Here is a 6816-nt window from a genome sequence, read left to right on the forward strand (position 1 = left end):
ACAGCCCGTGTTATCGTTGTCTGTCTGACAACGTTCGCATTTGTTCTGCACAAACGCGCTCTTTCCTGGTACCGATGTCTTTTACAGCTCGAGTTTTATCGATTAAAATCAAAAGTGGAAATAAATTTCCGGTAACACCGGAAATCCATTGTGATGACTGTTTGCATGCCGGGATATCGTGTTTAATTTCCACCCTAGAGGTTGGCGAGCAACAGGAATCTAACAAATATTGGGTGACTCCTTACAGGTACAAAGAACGCACATGCCAAGGTGAGCGAGGCTTTAAAACTTTATGAAATTTTTTTTTCAAGTGACATGTAAATTCTGCAGCAGAGCAGGGCGCAGGGTTGGGCGGGCGCAGTGCGACAGTGTTGAATTTGGCCAGTATAATACTTTTACCTTATATAACGTCATCCAACCAACGTTGTTGTTCATGCGGGTTTGGTCGACCGATATTGTTTGATTAGCCGATAGCGTTCGCACGACCAATATTGTTTAAAGGGTTGGGAAGTGAATACCTAAACTGACGCCTTTGTAGACCCTCGTGGTGATCGATTATGATTCCTATCAATTCTTTATACTTTCTTGTATTGTCGGAGTTTTGTTCCATTTTCACGACGCGTGAAACTAACGTACCGAACTGACAAACGTCCTACAGGTTTGTTTTTTTTATTCAATATAAAACATACAATGTAAATATGTGAATAAGCAAGAACAAAAGTGGTATAATACAACAGTAATAATGTCAAACACATATTATACATGATATGCTAGGATATACTGGTTTTTTTTTTGCTTTGGTTGCATGTGGTGTATGCTGTTATTTTTAAATGTAATAATCGATCCTATTGATGAGTTGCGTAGAGTTAGGTAGAAGACAACTGGACTGGGTTATGAAAGTTTATGCGTTTCCATTTTTGTTCAAAAATATGAAGTTTATCGTTGTTGAGGGCTATTTCTTTTTCAATTTGGATCTTTAGTTTTAAATAGTTTATAAAACAGTTGAAAGTAGGTATTTGTTTTTTGTATTTGAAGCTAAATATAAAAAATTTCATTAATATGATAATGTGGTTCACAGTGTTACTCATTTCTGGTATTTTAAAAGTATTCACACCGAAACTGATATTTAAGAGAGACAGTTTTAATTTTAATTGTTGTTTCTCTAGAAAAGTTGTTAACTGGTTCCATAGAATTTGAATATGTTTGCTCTCCCAGAAAAGGTGTTCTATTGTTTCAATGTGTTCGCTGCATATATCACATAAATTTGTGTTGGATAGGTTGCACTAAAAAAGGTATTTATTTGTAGCTATGATTCTATGGACATATTTATATTGAAAATTTCTTAGTGTGCTATCTATAGTTGTTTTATATGGCATGATAAATATTTGTTTCCAATTAAATTCTTGTTCTCGAAGAAGGCTTTGCCATTTATTTTGAATCTTGGAGTTTTCTGCAGGGTGTTTAATTTGTATATGCTGCATATTTTATGTCGATATAGCTATACATTGTCACAAATTGTATAAAATGTGTTTATAGAGCAAATCCATGCTTAGGCTGTCTGACTAAATTGTCAGGTATTTGTTTTTGTACATATAATGTTTTTTTGTTGTCTCCTTTTAATCTATTTAGGGTTGCATAGAGAAAAAATAAGTTCTCACGGATGATTTTGTTAAGCATAATACAATGTATTGTTTATGAAACATCCTTTGCTGAGACTTGGGATATGATTTTTTGCATACAGAGTACTCATCTGACCCATAACTCCATTACGCTTAACCTATTGTTTAGAATGAATAGCACTTCTCTATTTTTTTAAATGAAACGAACCGGACAAGCACACACACATTATCATTCACATCACCTTCCACCTTTTTTAAATGATTAAAATATGTACTTTAAATGTAAAAGGGCTAAACAATAAAGACAAACGAATAAAAATCTTCAAATGGTTAGACGAAAAAAAAGTGTATGCCTACTACAAGAAAGTCACTTGACACATACTTTAGCACAAACCTTAAAAGATGAATGGGACGGAGACATCTACCTCAGTGGACAACATACTAATAAACAAGGCATTGCCTTTCTGATTAAAAACAATATAGGGATCACAGTCGATAACTTTAACGAAATAATAATTGGCAGACAAGCAAGTATAGATATCAAAATACATGAAACACAATTAACATTAATCAACGTTTACGGCCCTAACATAGATGATTCCACATTTTACGAAACATTACACCTTTTGTAATTAATAACCAAGATAAAAACATTATAATCGGTGGTGATTTCAATACTGTTCTTAACCCATTATTAGATAAAAAAGAAGGGAAACCTTTATGCTCATTCTAAAAATAGAAACATTTTGAATAACATAATTGAAAATTACAATATGATAGACATCTGGCGTACAATAAATCCAAACGAAAGGAAATACACCTGGCACTCAAACACAAAACCAACAATATATTGTAGATTAGACTTAGACTATTTTTTAATATCTGAGTCACTTTGCAACATTATTGATATTGACACATGTAACATAAAACCAGGATATATGACTGAACACTCTCTAGTTGAACTTAAAATACACAAAATAGAACCTGAAAGAGGCCCAGGATACTTTAAAATCAATAACAGCATTTTATTAGATACACAATACCAAACGCAAATAAAACAAAAAATACACAATATAGTTCAAAATAATAAAGATGCGAACCCAAACACCTTATGGGAAGTAATTAAAGGAAATATAGGTAACACAACAATTAGATACACATCATTTAAACAAAAAGAAACACGCAAACTTGAAACTGAAACCATCAAAATCATTGAAACACTTGAAAAACAATTACATGAAACAAACACAAACGATACCAAAGACATTGAGAATGAAATAACATTAAAAAAACAAGTGTTAGAAGGAATTTATCATACACAACTCTGTGGAATTATATTACGAGCACGTGCACAGCTTGTTGAACACAATGAAAAAAATACAAAATACTTCGCAAACATCGAAAAACGTAGAAGTGAACAAAAAACTGTACACAAATTAGTAGTTAATGGCGAAGATATAACACACAGAACTCAAATACTAGAAGAACAACGTTCATTTTTCGAAACCCTCTATAAACGAAAACATGTTGAAAATAACACCCTCTTTAAAATACACATCATGCTTTTAATCAAGAAGAAAAACAACTGTGCGACGGATTACTTAATGAATATGAATGTGGATTAGCACTTAAAGAAATGCAAAATAACAAAAGTCAAGGATCTGATGGCATCACAGTCGAATTCTATAAAATATTCTGGAATGATATTAAAACACATTTAATTAATTCACTTAACTATGCATTTAACAACAAAAACCTAACAACGCTACAAAAACAAGGTATAATATCACTCATTCCAAAACCTGGAAAAAACCTAGAATCCTTATCAAACTGGCGCCCGATTAGTCTACTTAACAATGATTATAAAATTGCAACTAAAAGTATATCAAACAGAATCAAAAAAGTATTACCATCAGTAATTTCAAGATCTCAATCTGGTTTTATTAAAGGACGATACATTGGTGAAAATGTACGTCTGATACAAGAATGCATAAATTATTTCAACCAACCAAACAATTCTGGCCTCATCTTCTTTGCAGACTTTGAAAAGGCTTTCGATTCACTAGACCATTCGTTTATGTTCTCTTGCTTAGAAAATATGAATTTCGGTGAAAGTCTAATTACATGGGTAAAACTATTTTATACCGATATTAACAGTATAATAATTAACAATGGCTTCTTCTCAAACAGTTTTAACATCGAACGAGGGGTACGACAAGGATGTCAACTCTCATCCTCACTATTTATTATATGCATCGAGTATCTATCACACTATATCCAATCAAATAAACATATAAATGGAATATCACTAGAACCTGACGAAGATATTAAACAGTCCCTATTTGTTGACGATGCAACTTATTTTTTAAATGACAGTATTGACTCATTCAATAATTTTATAGAATCGCTTACCCTTTTTGGAATGGCATCGGGTCTTAAACTTAACAAAAGTAAATGCACTGTGCTACGAGTAGGTAAATTTAAACAAAGTAATATTCAACTTAAAAAAAGAAATGAAATTCCACTGGACATCAGATGAAGCAACAACGTTAGGAATAACCTTTACAAACAATGAAAATGAAACAGTTCTAAAAAACATACTGCCTAAATTACAAGAATTTAAAAATTGTTTAAAATCATGGCAGCATTGTAAACTTACACTAATCGGAAAAAACATGGTGTTGAAAACGTTTGCACTCCCTAAATTAATTTATACACTATCAGTTCTCCCAAACCCACCAAATGATATTATTTAAGATATACAATCAGAAATATTTAATTTCATATGGGACGGTAAACCTGATAAAATTAAGCGAACTCAGTTAATTCAATCTGTAGAAAATGGAGGTATCCAATTAACGGACATCGACTCTTTCTTGAATGCAATCAAACGCAGCTGGGTTAAAAGATATCTAGATAATACAAATACAAGTAAATGGAAATTATTCTACCAGGAAATCCTAAAAAAATATGGTGACTCCTTACTTTTTGAATGTAACATCAGCAATACCATTTTGCATGAAATTGCAAACGAAAACATATTTCTATCTAATGTTTTATCGGCATGGACTAATGTTACTCATAATCTAGAAACCCAAATCACCAGTAAAACTATTTTATGGAACAATAAAGACATAACTTCAAACAATAAGACTTTTTTCTATAAACATTGGTTTGAAAAAAAACATTAAATATGTCGACCAATTGTACGATTACAGAATAAAAGACTTCTATTCTTTTAAGAATATATGTTATATATACGGAATACCTTCAAGCAATTTCCTAATGTATTACACATTAATTAAAAGCATACCCATACATATTAAATCTACAATTAATACAAATAACACACCATGTACTCAAACATCATTCACGGAAAACATACTTGCAAAACAAAACAAAACAAACAAAATATTTTACGTCCAACAGGTTACTACATGTAACAATTGAGTGACCCAGCAGCACTTGTATAAAATAACGTGTAATATATATTCATCTCAAGACAGCTGTAAATCTGTGCCAATGTACCCACCGTGCGTAATAACACGTACACACATGGGGAATCAATTTTTATAACTAATTTATAGCAAATGGGAAACCCTAGAGATGTCATTTACTTAATGTTCTGATACCAGGTAATTTAAATTATTTTTTACTATCCATTATCTTGTCTTCACTTTAATTGTTATGCTTTTTGGTCCCCCTGGTATTTTACGACTAAAATTGTGTTTTTTACGTTTGTCCCCTGTGTAACGATCTACAAATGTATATGTTTCCCCAAGTTCCTTAATTACAACATTTATTCCTCAATAAATACACGCGCTTCGATGATTTGATTGTTAGCAATGAATAATATAATACCCTCATACAATAATTTGCCACGTGGTTGTCATATAAGGTTCGTAGAATTGTGTCATCATAAACTGTTCTGTACTTTATTCATAAAATGTATAATCAGCACTTGAATGCCCATTTTAATACTATTCAATGTTATACAGAAGCACAAGAGGGGTGCAACGTCCGGTAAATGTACACATGTACTCGATATAAAGGCCTCAACGCATTCTTAGATTTTGTTGACGAACATTACACGTATATTTAGGGTGCAGTCCGATTAACTGTCGTCTGTGCCCAAATCTATCTCAAGTGATACTGTTTGTTTGCCAGAGTCCGAATGGTCCTCATTCAAGCCTCTAATGTCTGACCAAATATGCAGAAAGTGAAATTTAATCTCCAATCTCAGAAGAGAACATTTTCATGATACCATTCGGATATTTTGTGTAAGGCAATTAAACACTCAAAATCGCGCACACATTAGCAAAATAATTCAAAAGCTCTGGAGTTTTTAACTGGATTTATGAAGCGCCCAACCTCACAATAATACCACATGTATTTACTTAAATGTCACATTTAAATGATAAACAAGACGAAAACCCTTATACGGAAAAACATAGAAGATGAATTAATCTGGGTCATTTACCGACGAATTTAAACAGTGTTAAAGTGTGTACTTTTCTGCAACATACATGTTTTACGGAATAATGTAGTTATTTCTGTGTTACAACGGGATTGCACAAAGAACATGAGCCTCATATTTGTAATTAGAAACATAGATGGAAATGCTCTTAAATGTTTTTTTAATTATTTTTTGTGGGTTACCGTTTCCGGTATCTAAACCCAAGAAAGCGTTACAAATAATATGTATTCTACACAGCCATAGCCTAGCGCCTAAGGACCAATACATTTTTATTGGTAAGGGTATAAAATGTTTCGCTACGTTAACTTTTCACCGGCGATGTAATAGATTAACAACTAACATGGTATAACATCTCTCGCATCTTAATTAATGACATGATTGCATGTTTTATTCGTAAGGATATAAAATGAAATGATGACTATCTGGTACGACACTTTACGCACCTTTTCACAGAGCACGGCCTATTTATTTTAGAATTTAATAGTTGTTTGCCAGCTTGAGAGCCTGTCAATGCTCATATAGAATTATTTATTAAAGATCCAGAAAAAAGAGGTTGCACTCTGCAGACAACATCATAGACCGTTTAGGAAAACTACCTTGCTGAGCTTAAAAGTTAAATGCTGATCAATATTTGGCTGATTTAAACTAAAAGTGTTAAAAATGATTTTCTAGACATATCATACACACATCTAGCAGTCTATGTACATATCTAGCAGTCTA

This window comes from Dreissena polymorpha, chromosome 5 (genome assembly GCF_020536995.1).
Source record: "Dreissena polymorpha isolate Duluth1 chromosome 5, UMN_Dpol_1.0, whole genome shotgun sequence".
NCBI lineage: Eukaryota > Metazoa > Mollusca > Bivalvia > Myida > Dreissenidae > Dreissena > Dreissena polymorpha.